Source organism: Ixodes scapularis, unplaced genomic scaffold, assembly GCF_016920785.2.
Source record: "Ixodes scapularis isolate PalLabHiFi unplaced genomic scaffold, ASM1692078v2 PGA_scaffold11__112_contigs__length_91849675, whole genome shotgun sequence".
Taxonomy (NCBI): Eukaryota; Metazoa; Arthropoda; class Arachnida; order Ixodida; family Ixodidae; genus Ixodes; species Ixodes scapularis.
Genome location: NW_024609837.1, coordinates 46,470,729 through 46,485,216, shown reverse-complemented (window position 1 = coordinate 46,485,216; position 14,488 = coordinate 46,470,729). Strand labels below are relative to the sequence as shown.

The following is a 14,488-nucleotide window of genomic DNA, read 5'->3' as shown; positions in this document are numbered from 1 at the left end:
GCACGGATTAGCATCCCTTACAAGAAAGGGATAAGCGAGATGCTATCCCGACTGTTTGCAAAAGAACACGTCCTGGTTGCTCACAAACCAGTGTCGGATGCTTTCTACCTCGCCCTAAGAACAGACCACCGAAGGCGAAGGCCCAATTAAGGTGTCATTTATAAGATCCCATGCTCCCAGTGCCCTGCCTCTTACATCGGCGAAACAAAGAACTTTCACGACCAGCTTTACCAACATAAGAACGATGTGAGAAACTTTGACAAAGAGCGCAGTGCTTTCGCTGAACACTGTGATAACCTCGACCACCGCATTTGAGAACGCAAGCATCCTGGACACGGCACCAAATCTACGTAGGAGGCGGCTCATTGAATCATGGCATATTCAACACACTTCAAACATCATCAATAGGTCACTAGGGACACTTCCTACGTTATATGTGAACGGCCTCCACAATGGGATAACGGATAGGGCACGACGAAGCTAACCCAACAACACCGACAAAGACAAAGTGATGTAACACCTAAAAGATGAAGAGACTGCACTTAACGGCAATCGTTATCCCGCTTTTCAAAGCTGGAGCGCGAAATAATATTGAAAATTATCGTCCGATTTCAATTTTACCAGGTATTGCTCAGCTGTTAGAAAAACACTTGTGCTTGGTCATGACACGCTTTTTGGATAAGCATCGTATTATGTCGCCCTCTCAGTACGGTTTCGTGCAAGGTCGAGGCACTCAAATGTTACTTGAAGATTTTTCTGATTTGCTGAACTCGTCGTTTGAGCGGAATCAAGTCGCGTGCGCGTTATTTCTAGACGTCAGTAAGGCATTCGATAGTGTATGTCACCGTCTGTTGCTAAATAAGCTGTCAATGGTGGGATTTCGCGGTTCCTTTTTATTGCTGTTACAAAATTTTCTTCAGGATAGGCGCCAATGTGTTTCGATTGAACAATTTCGAAGTAACTTCTCGATAATTAAAGCTGGTGTTCCGCAGGGTTCAGTACTTAGTCCTTTATTATTTAATATTTATGTGAACGATCTTTCTAGTACCGTGCCCACTTCAATATTTCATTATGCGGACGATACTGTAATTGTAGCCTGCGCTTCTAAGTATTTGCACGCAATCTCTTTGCTTCAAAATGCGGCAAATAGGGCAATGGACTGGTTTGATGCAAATTTAATTTCTATTAATACGACAAAAACTCAACTAATTTGTTTTCATAGCCCATTAAAACGAGTCAGTCTCACTTCTCCGCTTTTTTTGCACACGTCTAATTGTCTTAATTGCGCGTGTACCCCTGTGAATTACACATCTACAGTTAAATACCTTGGTTTGATTTTTGATAGCGATCTTGCCTGGAATTCACAGCTCGCTCATATCTGTAAGAAGCTTCGCGCGGTGTCTTGTTTGATGTACAGTGTTAGATACGTTATGCCATTATCCGTTCGTAAGGTTATCATTCATGCCCTGGGCTATAGTGTGCTTCGTTATGGAATAACTGTGTACGGCCACTGTGCCCTTCGATGGAAAATAAGAATCAATTCAATTTTGCGTTCTTTGTTAAAAGTTATTTCTTATGATTTAAGTCTTGATAAAGATACTGACGTATTTAGAGCATTATGCTTTCCGGATTTCAACTCTCTGTTGATAGAAACTGTACTTTTTCGTCATTTCTGGAATAGTTCTTTTAAAGTACCTTATGCCCCAGCCCGTTGCCTAAGGCCAAAAAAACGTTACTGTATACCTCGGTGCAGCACAAGATATGGCGAACGCATGCGCCGTTACTATGTTCCCTCGTATTTTAACAAGCTTCCTATGAGTATTTTTTGTGCTAGTACAAAATACAAACTGAAAAAAGCGCTCAGAAATAGAATTGTATAAAGATTTCTTTTCTGTGTGTGTCATAGCTTGATTTATCTATGTGGGGTTTTTGTGTTTTACTGTCATTGCTTTACTTTGTCACTGTCTGCCAGGCACTACCTTTCAAGCCCGATGAGGCTTCGGTAGGCCTGAATCTGTACATGCTATTTTTTCATTCAATAAAAGTATTATTATTATTATTCATCCCCTGAAGAAGAAACAAATAGTTTCGAAATGTTGGGACTATCTTTTTCCAGATCTTTTCCACATTTGGTAGGCAAATTCCTTTTTTCCTGATTTTCTACCCAACCAGACAGAATTCTGTCAAATATGTTCACCTTTGGAGTAATATGCTTACTGTTTTCTTCATTCTACCACTGCAACAGACTTCTTCCAGGCTGACTTTTCAGCTCTTCTACTCCAAGTACAATGCAAGCTGGCAACAATTTTACCTAAAGTTGTTGCCACTTAAAGATCGGGGAAAAGAGGAGGGGGATATTTTGGCAAGTTGCTAGTAACCCCCAGACCAGAGGCTCTCACAATTTGTCATCTCACAAGCCCTAGCAACCAGCAACAAAGTTTGTTGCTAGGGTTTGCGAACTCCCCTGTCTCCGTGAACCATAATGCTGACCACCGGGCATTATACCAGTAAGAATAGAAGAGTTTAAAAACCAACCTGCGTGAGCTCTATTGCAATGATAGCAGAACTGAAAAAGTACAGATATTAGAATGAGCTGCGAAATTGGTCTTTCTCAATCTTAAAACGTTAGGGTGAGAGGGTGATCGATGTGGGTGCTGATGGAACCAAAGAATGATCTGCTCGACCAAGGAGTTTCGAAGTAATCACTTTGAGAGCTGCTGCCCAGCACGAAGACCTCTCAACTGAAACATTGCGACTTTTATCATTTGCTGATTTGGACTTCAATGCAACCAAGCAATAAGCAAAGTATGACTTCTACAAGAATACGAAAATGTGGCTTACCTTGCTCCGAGGAGCTGGTCCCAGTGAGACCACTCGCTAAAAAGGAAAAGTTTACAATTGGTCACCCTCCTCCAGTTTTGATTAGATCATTCTAGTAAATATTTATTTACTGGAGTAAGGCTAAAAGCAGTCGGTGTACATTCTAAATTGGAACAAACTGCTTAGAAGAGAAGAAAGCACATGTGAAGGCAACTACAGTGGAACACTCTGGACACATTGAAGAGGAAAACGTGAAATAAAACGGTACTGTCAAGGAAGACATGTAACCTGACTCAAAACGCAAAGGCATTAAAGATGCCAGACCCCATGGTCACGAGCATATGAGCTCGTCCACCATTTACGTGGTAGAGCCATATCATACCGATATGGCTCTACCACAAATGCTCCCTGATTTCCACTCACAGCTGCCCAAAGCACGCTGCTGGTTTTAAAACATGTGGCGCCGCGATGGAACCACCAACAGCGAGCACATTTGTATTACCGGGATAAACAGAAACGCAAACAACAGAATATGACCTCTTGCACTTGGGAGTTCATGCTGCTTATGTCAGGTGACACAACTTGTATTAAAAACTACCAGTTCCACTGGTCACATCGCAATTCATCCAGGTACTAGTCTGCTGTCGTGTAGGTTCAAGGGTGAACCAAACAGTCATTGTTTTCTGATTGCGTAATACCACAGTACACAGATATAAAAGGACCAAAAGGGGATAAGTGCCACGCAAATAATGAGGAGTAGAGTACTCTGTTGGCCTAGTTGGTTATACATGTTTAACCCTTTCAGTACGGAAGACGAGCTGAGCTCGTCCACCATTTACGCACAAATAATCCTGAAGACGAGTACAGCTCGTCCAGAGTCCGCATTATCAATACAACGATCCTGAGGACGAATTCAGCTCGTCTGTATCACGGAGCTTCTTAGAACGACCGACAGATGGCAGGAGAAGTCAAAACCGGTGAAATTAGCTGAATTTAGACGTTTTTTCGTGAGGCTGCTGGCTACACTGAACTTTAGAAATGGCGTCGTCCGGGCGGCCGCACGATGTGTGTCCACGCGTTGCGAAACAAGGAAAAAAAAAAAGGAAACAGCGCGCAGTTTCTGAAACTTCTTCGAGTGAAAGCGACTACGAATTGGAAAGTGATTCTGGTGAGTCGTTGATTGATTATTTGACTTCAGATGAGAGCGACACAGAGATTGATGATGATTTCGACACCGCACGTGTGTGGACGAAGATCGACGTGGGCGATATTCCTCGTGCGCCACCTCGTTTCCCTTTTGTGGGATCACCGGGATTCAAGGGCCACCTGGAAGAAGGTGACGGCGTTGTCGAATATTTTGAACAGTTCTTCGATGAAGAGCTGGTCGACCTGATTGTCGCAGAGACCAACCGCTACGCAACCCAGTTTCTTCGGTCGCACCACGCTTCCCACCTCAAAACATGGAGACAGATCGACAAAAAAGAACTGATGACCTTCTTCGCGCTCATCATTCTGCAGGGGTCATTGAGAAACCAGACGTGAAATCTTACTGGTCAACAAGAGAGGTTCTCCGCACGCCTGCATTCGGAGACGTGATGAGCCGCGACCGCTTCATGCTGATAATGAAATTTCTACACTTCACTGACAACGAGGCGCCAGTCGACAAGCACCCGAACCCAAAGCTTAGAAAATTGTGGTCCGTGCTCACAAGAATGACCGAGATGTTTCAAACTCTCTACACACCAGAGCGAGATGTGTCAGTTGACGAGAGCCTTCTTCGTTTCAAAGGCAGGCTGTCTTGGAAACAGTACATGCCACTGAAACGTGCCCGTTTTGGCGTCAAGTTTTTCGTGCTGTGCGAGTCCTCCAGTGGTTACATCTGGAACATGCTTATGTACATGGGAAAGGTGCTGTTGTTGGTGACGCAGATGTGGCCATGGGTACACGTGTGGTATTGTCCCTGATGAGTCCCCTTCTCGATAAGGGCTACTGTGTAACCGTGGATAACTATTACAACTCACCCGAACTAGTTGAAGCACTTCTGGAGCGCAAGACAGATGTCTACGGGACAGCACGATCTGGACGATCTGGACGCAAGGGAATGCCGAGCTTCGATACAAGACAACTTGAGAAAGGTCAAACTGAAGCTTACCAAAAAGGCAAGTGCCTCTCACTTCAGTGGAAGGACAAGAAGGTGGTAACCTTCCTCAGCACGGTGCACTCTGTGGCAATGGTGGATGTAACAAACCAGAGAGGTGAAGTTGCGTCCAAGCCACAGATAGTGATGAATTAAAACAACACCATGGGTGGTGTTGACAAGAGTGACCAAAATCTTTCATATTACCCCTGTGCAAGAAATGGACAGAAAATATACTACAAAAAGGTGTTCCGTCATCTGGTAGACATGGCCATCTACAATGCGTTCATTATCTACCAGAAGAGTGGCAACACCACCACACATCTTGAGTTCAGGCTCAAGTTAGTGGAGGGACTCATTCAACTGAACTGTGACCCCCAGAGTCGACCCAAGAAAGGGAGGCTCTCTGACAACACTCTCTCGCGACTGACTGAGCGACACTTCCCAGACTACCTACCTCCAACTGAGAAGAAAGAGAGCCCAACAAGAAGATGCGTTGTCTGCACAAGAAAAAAAAGCTCGCAAGGAAACAAGGACGTGGTGCCCAGACTGTGGTGTCGCCCTGTGTGCGATACAGTGTTTTCGCACATATCACACAAGGGCAAACTTTTGAACGGGATGTCCTGGGACTGACTAAGCCCGTAGTCTCGTGAACAGAGACACTAGGTACTGATGTTGACAGAATTGCTTTGTAAATTCATGAATAAAATAAAGTGAGTATGTGCAGTGAAGCCCACTTTTTCCACATTACGTGCAGTGAAGCCCCCTTCTTAACATTTATAAAAATATTGTTTGTCCATTTATGCTGTGCTTTTGATAAAATTGTTTATATGATTGTGCTCTACGGACTAGGCTGAACAGGTTGCATGAATAAAATAATTCCGGATTTTGAGGGTGTTACATGAAAAATTATTACGGTACTGAAAGGGTTAAGATGGAAAACCGCAAAAAAGACGGGACACAATTGAAAGGAGCGAGCAACACAACACAGGCGCAGACTTACAACTGAATTTTTAATCTTTCACTTCCTTTAACGAAGGAATGCAATGTACATGTGGGCCGCTGAGATGCGCTATCACTGGCTCGAATGGGCACGCTGAGGGCAGAAAACCTAAGGACGGTGGTGAACGCGAGCGGGATAGCGAGGAAACTGAGGACGATGGCGAGCGCGAGCGAGAGAAGAGCGATGGAACTGGGAAGTAAACAAAAAACCTAATTCTCTGTCTAATAATGAAATAGATGGTGCGCTAACACACTTGTCACTTCCACTGTAGGAAATCTGGGCCGCCTCAGAAATTTCCCTAGTGAGTTTGTCTTTGTTGCGACCTTTTATCTCAGTGGCACCAAAATTTGGTTTACACCCACATTCTTTACAGTGTAGGGCAAGGTGCGCTCCGCTTGCTGAATTCAAAAAGGCTCCGTGTTCCCTCAGTCTATCATTTAGACATCTACCCGTCTGTCCGATATATACTTTCCCGCAAGATAACGGGACGTGGTAAACCACCCCCGTTGAGCAAGGCACGAACTGGTTGTAATGCATGGTGTTGCAACCATCCTTGTGAGCGATCCGCTCTGAGGTTAAGGCGCATACCCGGGAGAGCTTACACAGGGCTGAAAAAACCACATCTACTTGGAACTTAGTAGCGACTCTTTTTAAATTGTGAGAAACCCCGTGTATATATGGCATGACCTCAAATTTTTTTGGTCCCTCCAAGTGACCCATTGTTTCCTTAGCCCGCATACGCAAGGCCTTCAACATAGACTCTGCTACCGCCCTTATGATGGAAGGTGGAAATCCTGCTCTCAACAAACGTTGGGCCTGTGAATCAAAGCTACTCTGAACTGTGTGAGCACAAGATTTCTCAAGTGATGATTTCAGGCATGTCCTCACTATGCCTCTCTTAACTATTTTGGAATAGCTTGAATCAAAAGGCAGGAGGGCTTTTTTTGAGCGGGGTGCGTACTCCCAGCAGAGGTGGTCTAGCTGGAATGACAATGTTATGTCAAGGAATTGCAAAGATTCCCGCAGTGGAAGCTCGGTTGTAAATGTTAAGGTTGTGGAGGTGGCACGAAGTTTCTAAAATCCCGTTGGTGGCATCTTCAAGAAGAACGCCAGGAGTTAACTTTTAATTAAAAGGACTAAAAAGTCATCCACATATCTGAAGACTCGGACCCGTTTGTCGTCAGCGAGTGCTTGCACTAACAAACGGTCAAAAGCAGCCAAAAAGATTTTGCATAACACTGGTGCCACACTCGAACCTATGCAGATGCCTTGCCTCTGAACTACAAACTTTACTTCGAAGCCCACAATGGTGGATGATAGATAAATGGACAAAAGTTCTAAGAATCCATCTACTGACACACCACAGGCATTCTGGAACTGAACCGTTCCGGAGGTTTCGATGCAGTTCCTCACCGCGACAAAGAGTTCATCATGGGGTATCAAATAAAACAGCTCCTCAATATCTACGGCGAATCCACCATTCACACCACACAGGCCTTCTTGTAGGGCTTCGACAAGTCGCTCGCTCGCCATCGTCCTCAGTTTCCTCGCTATCCCTATCCCGCTTGCGCTTGCCACCGTCCTTAGGTTTTCTGCCCTCAGCGTGCCCATTCGAGCCAGTGATAGCGCATCTCAGCGGCCCACGTGCACATTGCATTCCTTCGTTAAAGGAAGTGAAAGATTAAAAATTCAGTTGTAAGTCTGCACCTGTGTTGTGTTGCTCGTTCCTTTCTTGTGTCCCGTCTTTTTTGCGCAGTTTTCGATCTTAAACAAATAATGAGGACCGGCATAAGCACAGCAAATATGCAACAAGAAAAATACATACCTGTATGTTTGAGTGCCAACACTGTAAACAAAAGAATCAAAGAAGGCTACCTCATTTTGATACGAGACAATGGAATAGCCACTAGCACATGCAGTATCTTTACTTTTTATATAATGTGCTTCCAAAAGTTTGTGTCATGGTACCTTTGCTCGTGCCAAAGATTCTGAGCTTGTGTAGGAGCGGCTCACATGCACAAGTGAGAAAGTAAAAAGATATGTGCGTGCTTCCTTTATTTGTAATAGACAGCTTAGGTTTCCTCGCACATTGACACAATGGCATCTCTAAAAATTAAAAAAATCTAAGGGCACTTCAAGAGGTTGAATTAACACTGAACATAAGAGACAGATGCCCGAAGCTGTGCCGTGCTTTCACGAGGGTGTGCACAACGTTAAGAAGGTATAGGGTGCTCAAGGAGCTTTCTGTGCTACGAAAACTTGCGGGCATCTGTTCCTCTACACATCGTGCCTCTGACAGGAGCTCTGGCTGCCAGAAAAAATATGCCAGGCCCTCTTTGGGGGGAGGCCTGTAAGGGTCATACAGGCCATCATGTCAATGAGCGTGGAGACCTAAGCCATCTATTACAAATAAAAGCACGCACCTGCCTTTTTACTGTCTCACTTGCACACATGAGCCACTCCAACAGAAGGTTAGGATCCTTGGAACAAGCAAAGGTACCACGACACAAACTTTTGGAAGCAGATTATATAAAAAGTAAATGTATGCCACATGGTGGAGCCTTTTTCATTGACTCATGTCAAATTGGGATGGCCTCCTTCTATTCTTTTGTCTATGTTGTTGGCACTCTGACGTATGATTCTGTATTTCTCTTGTTGCATGTTGCACTTACACTGCTTACACTGTTTGCCTAATTCTCATGGCAAATAAACCAGATGACTGTGTAGCACTCATCCTGTTGTGGTGTGTCTCTGTATCTGTCCTTTCTAGTGCTGTGATCTGTTCAGGTGACTCTAACCAGCTAGTCCAACAGCAGGTCTAGTTAGTCTTTGTTTCAGACTTGGCTGAAACAAGTGGCTCGGGGTGAGGCCTGAAGGCAAAGTCACCAAACCGTTGCAACTAAACCCGGTGACTGCCTCATTTGTAACCGAAAGACGAGATCCACAGAGAAGCATGAGAATGTGAAGCAATAGATAAAAACATATGCACATGAAATGAAACTAATATTTCTATGGTGACATGTAATCTACCAAATATATCACACACCTGTGCATATGCCCACATTTCAAATGGTTTTAAATTTTTCTATTTCCTATGAAGCATATATACATATGCAGAAATTCACCCTAAGCAAGTTTTCAACTGCAAATTGCTTTCAGTTATATCATAGCGTTTAATAAGTAATTCCACAGCACCTGCATGGCACATATAAGAATTATGTCTTGCACATAAGAGCCTTAGATGTTGGTGAGCCATGAAATTTGCTGCACTTTAACATTGGCTTGCAGTTTGCAACAAGTCACCCACGTCAACCACAGCTCAAGTGTTTAACTGCATCTGAAGTCAATGCATTAAGACCCTCACTGGCTGGCTTGCTTTATTCCAGCAATTCCTAGCCATATGGCTGGCTGTCTACAAGGCTAGCTCAGAAATGCAATGATGTTTAGATAAGTTTAGATACCTTAAAGGAGACCGAAGTTAGTGTATGTGCCTACATTACCAATATTTATTCAACTTACGTGGAGAGGGCAAGGCCAGACGGTGCGATGGCGCATCGTCATAGGTTGTGAAGACATCCTCAGGAGTTTCGGCCTCCGGGGCTGGAATTTCAACAAGCAAAGATGCCCTTGCATTAAATATATGTTTCTCTGCTTCAAAACAATTTTCCAAGACATTTGCAAATTAATACACACCTGAAAACTCCGACGTTTCAAGTGTTGATGTTTCTTCGGCTAGCCGAGATTTCTTGAGGGCCTTCTTGTAGGTTTCTAAGAAATGAATTCAAAGAACCTCACCAGAAATACTTTTAGAACACAATAAAGGCATGCCCTACAGAAAAGGCCTGTATTGTTAGCGATTAAGCAAATTAGCACATGTTTTCCCCAAGCTCATTCATAGAAATATTTGATTGTGAGAACTCTTGTTCCGCAGAACTAAAATCAAGCTTTTACAAATTTTCAGCTTATTCACAACAATGCAATGGAAGCTCATGCACTCATTTTGTAAATTTATATCTAGCTTTCTTGTTATAGTTATTCCACAAAAATTTAAGGCAAAGAATTACATTTTTGGAGGGGAAGAAAAAACTATGTACTATCTTGATCCGAGTTAGCGGGAACACGGGAGCGCATGGCATCGTACCCTATCAGAGCGCTCTACCGGTCAAGCGCGCAACTGCTGGGCATGCGTGTTACGCGGGCGGTGAGATTACCTCCTCATCGCGCGCATCATGTCATCGCGGCGCTCGTCTGTCGTCTGCTACGCACGTAGTCTGCTATGTGTGTCGTCTGACACACGTGTCGCCCGCTACGCGCACGCTACTGGTGATAGCAAGAAATTCAGTCTATCCAACAGGTGGCGAACCCTACATTACAAGCTCCGCCAATGTGCTCATCTGTTCCTAAATATTTGTTAAAACAAATAAAAATTGTGGGTTTTTCTTATATCAATCACGCCAGATTTGCTGAACCCGCTTCCTGTGAAATCTCTGTGACGAGGGCCGGGATCGTAGACTAATTGTCGGCTAGTGTGTCTGCCTATTAATGTAACCCTGACTTTGGTAACAACGCTCATAGCTCCGCGTTGTTGTTTTCCTTACCGTTATTGCCTTTTTGGTCCATTATAGTTCGATCTGCGCCGCTGACTGTTGAGTTCAGACGCCTTAGTTATTTGCCCATAAGACGACAGAAGTGCTTGCTGCAGCCGATTGCAGTAATGACGAGGTTCCGTCAGGAGTGTGCCTGTCAGAGGTCAGCAGCAGCAAGCTTTATTGCTCAATCAAAACTTAATCTTAACATTTATAAGCTGCTACCTGCCGTTGAAAAAGCTCACATCAATTGAAGCAGCCTCATGAACTGCTTCTATTTCCATTTTGTGGACAACAGCTGCCATCTTTGATGGCAGGCAGTCTTAGAGACTAGACCCAAAAACGCGTCCACTCTCAAGCGTTCCCATTCTGCTAGGAATGTGTTCCAAAGCTAGTCTTCCATGGCCAAATAAATAGAAACCCGTGGCCTAGGCCGCCCTCATTCGGCCCACATGTTCTCAATAATGTTGAGAAAACTAAAAAGGGTGTGACACTGTATTACGCATCAAAATATTTGCAAGCTTATCGCATGGTTATGGGCTGACAATTTCAACTACACGCAGTTATCTCCAATGCCTTCACACGACACGCTACCCACAGCAGACAACGCGCGTAGCACGCACTGTGCGTAGCAGACGACGCACGAGCGCTCCAATGATGCGATGCGCACGATGAGACCATATTGCCTCAGCGGGCGCGATGCGCGTGCACTGAAACTTCCGCTCCGCGCCGCTAGGCTGATCTGGTAGTATCATGCCACGCACTCCCGTGTTCCCGCTGACTCGAATCAAGATAGTACAGTCTGCTTCAGGCTTAAAGGGAACAATGTGCCAGTGGCGCACTCTTTGCAGAGCGCCACCAATGGGAGCCAGCCAACCTTCAGCACAGGGACAGGCAATGCGGGGGAGCACTTCTGGCATCGCAATGCCTGCCATGACACAGAGTGCTGCTTGCCCTGCGGGTTCCTGAAGGTTAAAAATTTTTCAAGTGTCCTTTTCCGAAAAAAGAGAGAAGGAAGAAGGCCTTAAACACTGTTTTACGGTGTCCCTCTCTCCCCTTTGGCAGCAACATCAGTCATAACCGTCGCAGCAGTGCGCAGTGCAGTGGGAAATGATACAGAGACACCAGCACCTCTGCGCATTGTCTGTGCCTGTGCCAAAACTTCCCTGCCTCCCGCAGGCAGCGCTGCGCATACCACGAGCCACAGACGTGCTGTTCCCTTTAGGCATGAATTAGACCATACACCTAAAACATAAATTAGTTGTACAACTATGTCTCCAACATTTCGCATGATCCTTAAGTTTCAGCTAGTTCATGTTAATATAAATTTGTAACCTCTTGTAAACAGGTGCTAATTGCAAAAGGAACTAAAGCTACATGACAATGACATTAGCTTTTTTACATGAAACAGACGATGCTAAGTAAGGTATGCCTCATGTTTCTTCTTTCTCAGAATGAATATTAGGCTAGCGTGCTAAGCCAAACCAGGGGTGGAACTCATGAAATGTGCTTGGGAGCAGCCACGGGAGCAGCTAAAACAGCTGTTTTGGAGCAGGTTGGGAGCAGCTAAAACTACACTCTGGAGCAGGCTAGGAGCAGCTCAGATCAGTTTTCATTGCACTCCAGCTTCTGTCTTAGACAAGCACGGGGGCAATTTCAGTTGTGCTTAGCAGCCCAGATAAACATGAGCGGTTAGGGACCTAGGCAGATGGGATAACAGTGTAACAGATGCGAAAACTTGGAACTTTGTGAGCCTTGGTAATTTCTGAGTGGCTTTCAGCTGCTCAAAATGCAAACCAGCACCGCTTATCGCACAGTCCGCACGTCCTCGACAGAGTGATTTTATGTGCGAACCACGTGACGTGCGTAAGCAACGAACGTGCAGTTGCGCGGAAGAACAGGGAAACAAATTTCGAGTTTCTCATATTGCGCAACTCAATATCGCAACAAAATTCGAGTTTATCCTATTGTGCAACTCAATATCGAAGCAGCAGACTACGATTAACGGAGTTATCGTATTCGAAGCGATAAGCAGGAGCAAGGTTAACGTATGCCGAGCAGATCTACCGCTCGCGTGAGAGCTGCTGGCCGGCAAGGTTTCGGATCGGACTGCGTTTCAGATTTATCAAATCACGATTTATCTTGCAGGAATGCGGTTCCAACTTCTAACGATGAAGTGCTCAAAGGAATCTTTTGCTCCTTTGTTTTCAACTGACTGACGTCCGGATCCCGGGCTTCGGAGCCTCAGGCAATCTGACGCTTAACGACTCGACCTTACCTCGACCGACTTGTTTAACCGCTTATGGTTGAAGAATAACAATCCAGAGGCAGGTGGTGTAGCGCTTGGAATCCGAACCCCGAGTTTTTTTCGCACACTTCCTACTCGGGATACACAGGGAGAATAAAGAGAAAAAAAGGATTGCAAGGCCGACCACGCTAAACGCGATCATTGTTGCCAATCGAGTCGATAGAAACCGAAACCAAGACAAAATACAATTTTTTTGGCGCACGCTTTCCAATTTGGTGCATAATGGCGCGAGGTATTGACTGTGGCGCAGTTTCCGAAACATGGCGCAGGATGGCGCAGACAAATGCGTCTGGCGCAAAATGGCGCAAATGGCGCAGCCGTTCCACCCCTGCAAACAGACTGACACAATATGCTGCACTGTTATGTGGAGCAAAAACTTCTAATATTAATCATTTTGAACTGTAATCTGATTAGTAGACCTACGTAACAATGAACATTTATGGAACGTGTCAAGCTATTAGGAATACTTTATTCCAATTAAAAAACAGAAAGAACTACTATGGGCTTCATTACAAACAGGAGAAAGTAGAAGAAAGGTTTCATATATGCAAATATCAAAATTGTCAGGCAAAGGTGCCACCCAGCTTTACAACCGGACAACAGAAATTGAACTCGCATAAATCTCTCACTAAAGAGGTCATGCTTTCCATTCTTATGGTCTCTTCCACAATATTTTTTTCCAAGTGTTTTCTGTTTTCTCAGTGTTTCAGTCAGAAGTGCATACAGAGAAGGAGAGCGCAAGCTTACTGCATCGTGTCAGTACCCTAACCGGGTATCGATTCCAGTTTGCGCCAGGATCAATCTTGTCCCTAATTGCATCCAGGAGGCGGGATCCGGCGAAATCTTTTGGCCACAGGCAACTCCACTTGTCAACCACCAACCAAGAAATTGGCACAGCGGACACATGGTCTTCCTCGGTGAAATTCACCACCGCATACTGCTTTGCCATTCTGCAGGGACAACAAAATCGTCATTTTGTTCAAGCTCTAACCATTAGTATCACAGAAAATGGGAAAAAATATTGGTGACACATATTATTACTAACAGAAGCACTCTCAGTGTCCAAAATCTTCATGGAAGTTTCCAAATTACAGAACGTGTCTCAATGTTTTCTTTCACGCAAACTGTAGATCGAAGAGTAAGAACACAACTAGCTATCCTTTTCTTTCTAGGCTGTGTGAGCAATTGTTTTAGCTGATGCAGCACTTTCCGTGAAATCTATGGAACCTTTCTATCATATCTTAACTCTCTCGGAGTGGCAGGAGATGCAAGTTGGAACGACTGCACTAGCGACTAGTGCAAGACTAGTGCGATAGTGAGTTTTCCCTACTGAGACGGGGGGTAGGGGGGGGGGGGGGGGGCCTCGGTGAGGTGGGTATACGCGCAGCAGACTGAATGCTGCTGCAGTCAGTTTAGCCTATGCTGGCATCGGGGCCCCAAGCTCGACCTGCGATAGCGAGAGGGCGACCACTGTATGCCCATCACACTACCGCGGCATTCGGGGTTCAGCGCGATTACCTACCTGTCCGAGCCACCGCTTTTGTTTCACCGTAGGCAAGTTGTGAGCGTATAACCGTGCTGTAAGCAATTGCAGTGTCGACGGTCGGCGGACAACTATGGACGCCGAATATTGC

General features: G+C 45.0%; 1 long non-coding RNA gene and 1 pseudogene across 1 annotated transcript; both read right to left on the bottom strand.

Moving 5' to 3' along the window:
* Positions 1-14,488, bottom strand: part of LOC8038323 — an 87,604-nt pseudogene that overhangs the window by 43,153 nt on the left and 29,963 nt on the right.
* Positions 9,449-13,758, bottom strand: LOC121835020. The gene is made up of 3 exons (XR_006077447.1): positions 13,602-13,758; positions 9,654-9,728; positions 9,449-9,560 (listed from the first exon to the last, which is right to left on the bottom strand). It is a non-coding gene; the product is annotated as an uncharacterized LOC121835020 (long non-coding RNA).